This window comes from Lathyrus oleraceus, chromosome 4, assembly GCF_024323335.1.
Source record: "Lathyrus oleraceus cultivar Zhongwan6 chromosome 4, CAAS_Psat_ZW6_1.0, whole genome shotgun sequence".
Lineage (NCBI taxonomy): Eukaryota > Viridiplantae > Streptophyta > Magnoliopsida > Fabales > Fabaceae > Lathyrus > Lathyrus oleraceus.
The window spans coordinates 362,890,992-362,902,544 of record NC_066582.1 but is presented as its reverse complement, the minus strand read 5'-3'; positions in this window follow the sequence as shown (position 1 = coordinate 362,902,544).

Below are 11,553 nucleotides of genomic sequence, written 5' to 3'. Positions count from 1 at the left end.
TGGTGTGATTGAGGGGGAGTGAGTGGGATCTCATATCTAAGAGTTCTTTGGTAGAAGTCATACGGGTAGAGATTAGGTGAAAAAGACTGTAACTTGTGGAGTTTATAGAGAGTCTTTGAACTGATTCTATTTAGTGGATTTCCTTCCTAGCTTGGTAGCCCCTAGACGTAGGTGAGTTGCACCGAACTAGGTTAACAATTGCTTGTTGTAGCACCTCAAATTTGCACCCCCCATTTGTACATTCATTTCATTTTTTAGGCCATTTGACATCACATTAACATTGCATTAACATTGCATAGTGCCTTGCATCTTATCAGTCAAGACTGGTATCAGGAGAATTCATCTGTGCAAAAGAGACCAAGCTTTTCCATGAAAAAAGGCCCTATGGTTGTTCCAATGAGCTTATGTGAACCCAAGGATCATTTTGAAGCAATTTGATCAGGTGTTAGAAGCTCAAGAGTCCACAGTGCAGTTTCAGGTCATCTGAGGCCCATAAAAGTCAACTGCAAGTCAACTGAGGGATAGGAGGTGGAGAATTGGTTTGAGACACTTCATTCATGTCCCAAAGAGGTTTATTCAACATGTCAGACATCATACCTTGAAGATTTTGAAGCCAGATCAAAAGTTTCCCAAAATGGAAAGTGACCTGTAATTTTAAGTTTCCAAAAATGACAAGTTTTTGGACTAACTTCAACTTGACTTTCTAACATCAAAGACGCTTCAAATGAATTTTTTCCCAACATGAAAGTTGAAGATCTTTCTCTCCCATTTCCAAAATGTCCAAGATCATGAGCATCTGATGAATGGTTGAGGATATATGATCAAATCATTGCCAAGTGTGCATGGAACTTCCAAAGGCCATAACTTTTGACTCATAACTCCAAATTTAGTGCCTCTTTTTGCATAATTCTTCTCATGACATGAACTTTCCAAATCATTCATCACATTACATGAAATTTTAACATATGATCATTTGCTTATTCATGAAGATTTTGGAGGGAAATTCATAAATTCAAAATTGGTGCATCATGGGAACAAATCACCATTGCCATTGTGTTAATTAGAGGATTTTAAGTGAATTTGGCCATGCACATGGTACTGTTCACGTTTGGAATTTCCATGAACCACAAAAATTGTCATTTTTGGTCACAAACCCTATCTTTGCTAATCTCAACTTAACCTTGCCTAATTACAATTTGGATGTGATTAGTGGAGCATATATACATAATCATAACAGAATTTTCACTTCTTCACCATTTTCTAGATCCAAATTCTCTTTCCCTCCAATTTTCTCTCTCCATTGAAATTCAAATTCCTTCCACATAACCTTGCTATTTTCTTCCATATTCTTGTTCTTTGGTGTGGATTTAGTCTAGATAAAGCCTTGGATCATCAAATTTGGACCAAAATTGTATGATGCAAGCTCAAGAACATAGCAATAGCAGTTCAGATTTAAGCAAGATCTATACAGTTCCAAGCCTCAAGTTCTTTATCAAACTTCATGACAAGTGATTAGGAGTGGATCTGCACGATTGCCAGGCCTTGAAACTGCAGATTCCAAAATTTGATCTTCAAGAGGTCACATTTTCGATCACCTTAATTCTCTGTTTTATGTGTATGATAGTGTAGATCTTATCATGCTGGTTAATCTGAGCTAAATTTCGTGTGATTTGGTGTACTAATGACTGAGATATGCTTGATGGAAGTTTTGTGCATCCAAATGTTTTTGCTCGATTTGAATTTGTTATGATGAAATAGAATGAATTGATACTGGATTCGCGTTCCTGGTAACATAGGCTTTCATTTGGTGTAATTGTTTGTGAATTCTGGAAAATTTTTGATGTTGTGCACTGTTCCTTCACCGTCTCCACGAAGGAGACGGTTGTTTCCTCCGCATGCTACAGTAACGCTGCCGCCTGTAAACCCTAGGCGAAACAACGTCGTTTCGCTAGCGCGCGCTTCTTCATTCAAATTGCTTGGCCAAACGACGTCGTTTGGTGTGTAGCGCTGGACATACTTCGATTCCAGCCGAGCGCATTTCCTCTTTTCTTTTTTCAATTTTTCCTGTACTTAATGAAACGACGTAGTTTTAGGCCATGTTCATTATTATGTCATTTTTTTTTTTTTCATTTTCTCCATGAACTTTAAAAAACCATAAAAAATAGAATAATGATCCAAATAATGCCAGGTTTTTTTCTACATGATCCTTGAGATGTCTAGAATTTTATGGTGTGTATTTTAGGATTTTATCATTTCTGGAATTAAAATGTGATTGGTTGATTGAACATGTATGCATATGTGACCTTGCTTCATTCTTTCTATTGTGAAATGTTCATAAATGATCCAAATGCCATGAAATTTTGCATGATGATTTTTAACATGTTGATGGATTTGTGTGATTTTATTTGGCATTTTTTTGCTATTATCTTCACTGTTTGAGACACATGTACTTTAGGTGTGACAATTTGTGTCACACAATTGGATGGTTTGCTTATGCATTTTCATTTCCATATCAATTGAACTCTGATGATTCTAATTTTTGTTATGATGATTGTATTGGGCATGATGTATGCTCATGAAAATTTTCAGAATTGTTTGAGTCATTTCTGTTTTGATACAGAATTTTGATTCTTAATGTCCAAATATATGCTTTGAATTTGCCTTTGCCTTCTCTTGCACTTGAAAGGAATTTGCCTAATGATTTTGACTTGGTCCTTTTTAGGACATGTTCATATATGTTTAAAGTTGCTTTAGGTTGAATATAGGTTGCTGTTTTGACTTTTTGATTTGCTTTTGACCCTAGGCTTTGACCTAGGGGTTTGGACTCACATTTGAGCTTTGAATTTCAGGTTCAAGCATTCATCTCCATGATTGATGTGGCTTCATCCTGTGAACTTGGCTATTTGCTATTGTGTGCTAACATTTGGTTGTTTTGTAGGCTTGATGATAATTCACTTGAGTGTTTGCCTTATGGCTTGTTGTACATATTGGGATTTTCTGTCTGTTGAGATCTATTAACTGTTGATTGTTTGTCTGAACACTATACTGATTGTTTGGTTGTTTACACAGGTACTTTAGTAGCTTTAACTCATTGTTTGAGTTGCTTTGCTCTGCTTGTGGTTGGCATACCACTTAGGTAACTTCCTTTTCTTCATGTAGTCTGGAAGACCTGTCATGTTATTTTGGCAGGCACCTGCCTAAAGCCCTCCTTAAGAGGCAATGTTTGTGGTTGTTTATCTTTGTGCCTTGTACATGTAAAGACCTCCTAAGTGAAGATGCATTGGCAGATAGAAGGGATGTGCAATTCATCCCCTGCTACTCAGTTGAGTCTTTCATCTTGCTCGCACTACGTGCTGATGCATTTGAATAAGCACCCAAGATCATTGTATATTGAGTCAGTCATGTGGAGAAGAGTTCCTCATTCTGGATTCCCACATTTTCATTGTTTGAAGCTCTCCCAGGCCAGGGATAAGAGCTATGAGGTCTTACCCTCACTTCCCATTTCATCTGCTTCACCCTAACTCTCAATGTTAGGGTTAAGAGCTAATAACACCCCTTTCCAATTGGCTTGTTTGTCGAGGTTGATTTGACCCCTTGGCTAAAGCCCAACCTTGTATGAGCCACTTGTTTGCATATAATGTGTGTGCTTGCTCTCTTGTGCTTGTGTTTCCTTGATTGATGTTTAGGCTAGCTTGCTTCCTGTGCGAGTTAGGATTAGAGACCTCAACATAGGGATCGTATGCATGACAACTTCTAGGCTCGAGTCGTAGTCTCCCTAGTAGCTTGTTATCTCCCTAGTCTCTGGTTAGGATAGAAGTTCTTTCCCTGTTAAGGGGAACTACGTCGCCCTGATCCTCATACCAGATGAGGTACGTAGGCCGGAGATGAGCTGATCTCTCCGGGCGCCCTTTTGTTTTTCAACCCCCTTGTGTGTGTTTGGAGTCTGACGTAAGTCCAGCGATTGGCAGTTGGTTTCCTGTGTGTGTTTGCTTGTTTGGAGTCTGACGTAAGTCCAGCGATTGGCAGTCGGTTTCCCGTGTTGTGTGTGTGCTTGGAGTCTGATGTAAGTCCAGCGATTGGCATTCGGTTTCCCGTTAGTTTGTTTTATGTGGAGTTGGATGTAAGACCAGTGATTGGCATTCCATTTCCAGTTTGCTTCGACGTCTCATCGTCCCGTTTCAGTGTCTTTGTTTGGCGTGTGTTAGCCGAGCTACGAGTGCTCTGATTCTTACTCTGGTTAGAGAAGATACGTATGCATAGGATGCGATGTCCTGGCGAGCACGTTTCCCGTTATCCCCGAACTACGTCGACTCTGATGTTTGTTTCTGACAAACTACGTAGGCCCAGGACGCGACATCCTGCCGAGTCACCTTCTTCCGTCTTTCATCCTTGTTTTATTCTAGCATGTGTGCAGTTCTTGAGCAGTTACCTAACAACCTTTCTTCTATTCTTTCTGAGCGTGGATCCCGTCGAGTACGACGGATGCGTAGGGGTGCTAATACCTTCCCTTCGCATAACCGACTCCCGATCCTATCAATCTCTGGTCGTGAGACCATTCCTTTCCAGGTTTACTTCGAGCGTTTCCTTTCCCGCCTTTGGGATAAATAACGCACGGTGGCGGCTTTGTGTCTTTTCCCGCCGGTTTTTCGCGTAATGCGACACTTGTATCTCTTGCATTAATATTCTTTATCTTTATCCTGTTTGTGTTATTCAGATATTAGTGTCATGACATTACCTTCGACATCTCATATCTGATACCAGAATTTCAATTGGTATCAGAGTAGGCATCCTGATCTGGTTCTGGGTGAGATCTAGGGACGATACTTTCTAGTACCATGGAGAGAGATGGAGGATCTGTTCATAGGCCACCAATTTTGGATGGATCTAACTATGACTATTGGAAACCTCGAATGGTAGCTTTCCTAAAATCTCTTGATAATAAGGCTTGGAAGGTTGTGTTAACAAGCTGGGAACATCCAGTAGTTACTAAGGAAGGAGAAGCCACAACTGATAAGAAACTTGAAGAACAATGGTCCAAGGAGGAGGATGATCTAGCCCTTGGAAATTATAAAGCATTGAATGCAATATTCAATGGAATAGACAAGAATATCTTCAGATTGGTAAGCAACTGTAAGGTGGCTAAAGATGCTTGGGACATTCTCAAGACCACTCATGAAGGCACCTCTAGAGTAAAGATGTCTAGATTGCAGCTTCTCACTACCAAGTTTGAAAATTTAAGGACGAAAGAACATGAAAATATTCATGAATTTTACATGAATATCCTTGAAATTTCCAATGCCTCTGGAGCTCTGGGAGAGAAGATGTCAAATGAAAAGTTAGTAAGGAAAATACTCAAGTCACTCCCTAGGAGATTTGCTATGAAGGTGACAACCATAGAAGAATCTCAAGACATATCAAATATGAGAGTAGATGAGCTAAATGGATCCCTCCAAACATTTGAGATGGGAATATGTGATGGATCTGAAAAGAAAGCCAAGAGCATAGCCTTCATGTCAAACACTAAAGGGGGAGATGAGGAAGGTGGCCAAGATATTGATGAAGATCTAGCAAATGAGGTAGCAATGCTGGGAAGACAGTTCAACAGACTTATGAAAAAGATGGATGTAAGATCTAAGGCCAATGTCAAGAACATCACATCTGACATAAGTAAATCCAACAATATTGAAAGAAGAACAAGGTCAGAAGAAAAGCCCAAAGAAGGAAAAGGAGTTAAGTGCTATGAATGTGATGGGTATGGTCATATTAGAACTGAATGTGGGACCTACCTCAAGAAACAAAAGAGGAGTCTTGCTGCCTCTTGGTCTGATGAAAGTGAAACAGAAGAAGCTGTAAATCTTGTGACTACATTGACAGGAAGATGGGGTTCTGATGAAGAGTCAAGTGATGATGAAATAACCTTTGAAGAGATGGCCACTACCTACAAAGAGTTGTGTCACAGAAGTGCAGAAGTATGCAGACAAGTTGAAAGCCAGAAGAAAATGATAGCTCAGCTGGATAATGAAAAGGGAGAACATGTGGAAACCATCTCCAAGTTGAAGACTGAAGTTGTACTCTTGAATTCCAAACTAGATGAGATGACCAAGTATGTAAGAATGCTTAACAATGGATCTGACATCTTAGACAAGATTCTCCATACTGGTCAAATAACAGGAAACAAATCTGGCATTGGGTTAATTGAATATAAGGCTGATTGCAGTTACACTAATGGAAAACCTAAATCCAAACCAAAGTGCAGCCATATTGATAACAAACTTGTAATGTCACATCACATGTCACAACATCATAAAGGAAGACAACAGAAAGGGAAACACCAAAAATGGAGATGTCATTACTGTGGGACGTTTGGTCACATAAAACCCTTCTACTATAAGTTGTATGGTTACCCTCTGCCTGCTCATTATCTACCTAAACCCAAACATTACATACCTATCAATAAAAAGCAATGGGTTCCTAGGACTAATGTTACAAGTTTGATATCTCACACTTCCTTCACAGTTTCAGCCAAAGAAGATTGGTATTTTGATAGTGGTTGCTCCAGACACATGACTGGAAACAAAAACTTGATAATTGGCCTTCATCCTCATGCCACAAGTTATGTAACCTTTGGTGATGGAGCAAATGGTGAAATTAAGGGAATTGGTAAGCTTGATTTTCCTGGAGTTCCTGACCTTGACAATGTCCTACTTGTTAAGGGATTAACTGCTAATCTAATAAGCACCAGCCAATTGTGTGACCAAGGTCTAAATGTAAACTTCACTAGAACTGAATGTCTGATTACTAACAATGAAAATGAAGTGATCATGAAAGGAGTTAGGTCTAAAGACAACTGCTACATGTGGAGTTCTCAAGAAACTGGTTACTCTTCAATGTGTACCTTGGCCAAAGAGGAAGAAGTGAAGATATGACATCAAAGATTGGGCCATCTGCATCTTAAAGGTATGAATAGGATTATATATGTTAAAGTTGTTAGAGGAATTCCCAACCTGAAGATTGATGAAGGAAAAATTTATGGAGAATGTCAGATTGGAAAACAGACAAGGATGTCACACCAGAAGCTCAGACATGACACCACTACTAAAGTTTTGGAACTCTTCCATATCGATTTGATGGGACCCATGCAAGTGGAAAGCCTTGGTGGGAAGAAGTATGCATTTGTAGTGGTGGATGACTTCTCTAAATACACCTGGATCAATTTTATAAGAGAAAAATCTGATGTCGTTGAAGTCTTCAAGAATCTTTGTCTAAAACTGCAAAGAGAAAAGGAAAGTCCAGTTATCAAAATTAGAAGTGATCATGGGAAGGAATTTGAGAACAACAAATTTGCTGAATTTTATTCTCCAGAAGGAATTCATCATGAGTTCTCTTCTCCCATTACTCCCCAGCAAAATGGTGTGGTGGAAAGAAAAAATAGAACTCTTCAAGAATCAGCCAGAGCTATGATTCATGCTAAGAAATTGCCCTACCATTTTTAGGTTGAAGCCATGAACACAGCCTGCTATGTTCACAACAGAGTGACATTGAAAAAAGGGACTCCTACAACCCTATATGAAGTCTGGAAACGAAGAACACCTATAGTCAAATACTTCCATGTATTTGGTAGTAAATGTTATATCTTGACTGATCGTGAACAAAGAAGGGAGATGGATCCCAAAAGTGATGAGGGAATTTTTCTGGGCTACTCAACAAACAGCAGAGCTTACAGAGTCTTTAATTCCAAAACTAATGTAATGATGGAATCTATTAATGTTGTGGTTGATGACCAACAGACTGATGTCACAGACGATGTTGAGACATCTCTGAGTGATTCCCCAGCTGACTTCTCAGACAAAAATAAGGAAAGTGAACCTTCTCAAGCTAAACCTGAAGATGACCAAATCAACAAGGGACCCTCCATCAGAGTTCAGAAGGATCATCCCAAAGATCTCATTATAGGAGATCCAAATAAAGGGGTCACTACTAGATCAAGGGAAGTGATCTCACATGGATGCTTTGTGTCAAAGATTGAACCTAGGAATGTCAAGGAAGCCTTGACTGATGAGTTCTGGATCAATGCCATGCAGGAGGAGTTAGGTCAATTCAAGAGGAATGAAGTATGGGAACTGGTTCCTAGACCTGAAGAAGTAAATGTCATAGGTACAAAGTGGGTGTATAAGAATAAATCTGATGAACAAGGGGTTGTTACTAAAAACAAAGCAAGATTAGTAGCACAAGGATATACTCAAGTTGAAGGAGTGGACTTTGATGAAACTTTTGCTCCTATAGCTCGCCTTGACTCCATTAGATTGTTGCTTGGAGTGGCATGTATTCTGAAATTCAAACTGTTCCAAATGGATGTAAAAAGTGCCTTCTTGAATGGCTACTTAAATGAGGAAGTATATGTTGAACAGCCTAAAGGATTCATAAATCCAAATCTTCCAAAGCATGTGTATAGATTGAAGAAAGCCCTCTATGGGTTGAAGCAAGCTCCTAGGGCTTGGTATGAGAGACTCACAGTGTTCCTCACTAACAATGGATACAGGAAAGGAGGTATTGACAAAACCCTTTTTGTGAAGAATGAAGGAGGGAAGCTCATGGTGGCACAAATATATGTAGATGACATTGTGTTTGGTGGGATGTCGGATCAGATGGTTGAACATTTTGTTAGACAAATGCAGTCTGAGTTTGAGATGAGCCTTGTTGGAGAGCTGACCTACTTTCTTGGGCTACAAGTCGGGCAGATGGAAGATTCTATCTTTCTATCTCAAAGCAAGTATTCCAAGAACATTGTCAAGAAGTTTGGCATGGATAATGCAAGTCATAAAAGGACACCTGCTCCTACACATGTGAAAATCTCCAAAGATGAAAATGGTGTCAGTGTGGATCAAAGTCTATACAGAAGTCTGATAGGTAGTTTGCTATATCTCACAGCAAGTAGACCTGACATTGCATTTGCTGTAGGTGTTTGTGCTAGATATCAAGTTGAACCAAAAGTCAGTCACACAAACCAAGTAAAGAGAATACTGAAATATGTCAATGGCATTAGTGACTATGTGATGTTATATACTCATGGATCTGGATCTATGCTGACTGGTTACTATGATGTTGACTGGGCTGGAAGTGTTGATGATAGGAAAAGCACATCAGGAGGATGCTTCTTCTTGGGGAACAATCTGATATCATGGTTTAGAAAAAAACAAAATTGTGTGTCCCTATCCACTGCTGAAGCTGAATACATAGCAACTGGGAGTAGTTGTTCTCAACTAGTTTGGATGAAACAAATGTTGACTGAATACAATGTCACGCAAGATGTCATGACATTGTACTGTGATAACCTGAGTGCTACAAATATTTCCAAAAATCTATTCAGCACACCAGGACAAAGCACATTGATATTCGTCATCACTTCATTAGAGAACTTGTGGAAGAGAAAATCATAGCACTTGAGCATGTTACTACTGAAATGCAATTAGCTGACATATTCACAAAAGCTTTGGATGCTAATCAGTTTGAATGTTTAAGAGGGAAATTGGGGATTTCTATTCATGAGAATTCATAGCAATCAAAGGAGTTTATGGTTAATATCCCAGAGGATATTTCTGACAAAAATAGCAAGGAATTTTGCAAGGTGTTTGTAAGAAGAAGATGTTACTTCCTCAGACTAAGTTGTGATGGTCCCCCTGTTATGAAGACCGTGTGTGCTGTGTGCTGTTATGAAGACTGTTCTGGATGCTGGATGTTTTGTTGTTTTTGTTGAAATGTTTGTAATTTTTGGCAGTCCTTACTGATGCCTTGATGTAATATTTGGGCTCTTTATGAGTTCCATGGATTTCTAATTATCTCAGCTATTGCAGCTGTGTATAATTATGGTTCTTATCTCCTAACATTTATGTTTTAACATTTTATATGTTATAACATCTCTTATGACATTCTCTGCTAGGCTGATTGACATTTATTTTGTCTAATTGGTCACCTTTGGTCTATTTTGACTAAAAAGGGGGAGAAGTGAATATGTGGAGAGTTGCAGTTAAATATGTGGAGCTGTGTGGAGATGTATATTGTGCTGGTGTAGCTGAACAACTAATGTTGAAGGAGATGTGTTTGATGTAAGATAAAATGTTGTTTTGTTTACAGATGTTGGAGGAGATGTCTGATGTGGTGCACAGGTGATGTTGAAGCAGATGTCAGAGGGTGACTCTGATGGTTATAGGTGTTGTTATTATAGGTGTTGTTATTGTTAAAGGAGATGTTTGTGTTGTACAGACTTAGGGGGAGAAGAAGTACCCTCTTGTGCATTTGTGTGTTTTACCAGTTGCTATTATAGCTAGTAATTCTGTTTGCTTCTGTTGCTGCTTAAACATTGTTATGTTGTTTAACTGCTGATGGTTTTACTTGTGAACAAAATGGACAGATATATGTTTTAGCCAAAATTTGCCAAAGGGGGAGTTTGTTGGTTCTAAGTGTTCGCAGCAGTTTTGGTAAAACAAAGAGTGTTCACAAGATGTTGCATGTGATGTCTTAAACATAAGATATCTTGTACCTGCTGGAGGTTTAAAAACATAATTATGCAGGATTGTGTCAGGATGTCATACACGATGTCATGACATCTGATATAATGTACCTGCTGGATATTTAAAATGGAATTATGCAGGATTGTTCCAGGATGTCAGACCCGATGTCATGACATCTGTACACAGAACATTAAGTGTGAATGTTATATGTTATGTGATTGCGCTTTTAATGGCAATCTATGTATGATTGAAGATCTGATTTCAAAACACATTCAATCATTCATTACAACCAGATTTACTTATTTTCCAAAGAGATCTAACCAGCTATCATGAGAAGATTTAATTGGAAAATACTTTTACGGTTTTTGTGATGTCCAAGCCGAGCTGAATGCTTCTATAAAAAGGGACATGGAAAACCCGATTTGATACACAAGAAATACTGAGCAAAATATTGAGAGAGAATAAGGGTTTGTGTCTTGTGTGGTCGTGTGACTTGTAATCCATTCAATTCATCCATAGATGATTGAATTGGTCTGATTTTTGAGTTATAGTTTGTCACTCAAAGCTTTTAAGCATGAGAGTGTGTCTACTTGATTGAAGCTGCTAAGTAAGACAAGTGTGTGTCTACTTGATTGAAGCTGCTAAGTAAAATCAAGTGTGTCTTTGAAGAGTGTCTTCTTTTCTTTGTAATTCTGGTTTAATATCACTGGTGTGATTGAGGGGGAGTGAGTGGGATCTCATATCTAAGAGTTCTTAGGTATAAGTCATACGGGTAGAGATTAGGTGAAGAAGACTGTAACTTGTGGAGTTTACTGAGAGTCTTTGAACTGATTCTATTTAGTGGATTTCCTTCCTGGCTTGGTATCCCCCAGACGTAGGTGAGTTGCACCGAATTGGGTTAACAATTGCTTGTGTCTCTGGCATTACTATTCTTTATCTTTATCCTGTTTGTGTTTTTTAGATATTAGTGTCGTGACATTACCTTCGACATCTCATATCTGATACCAGAATTTCAGGTAACAATCCAATAGACAAAAATGTCAAT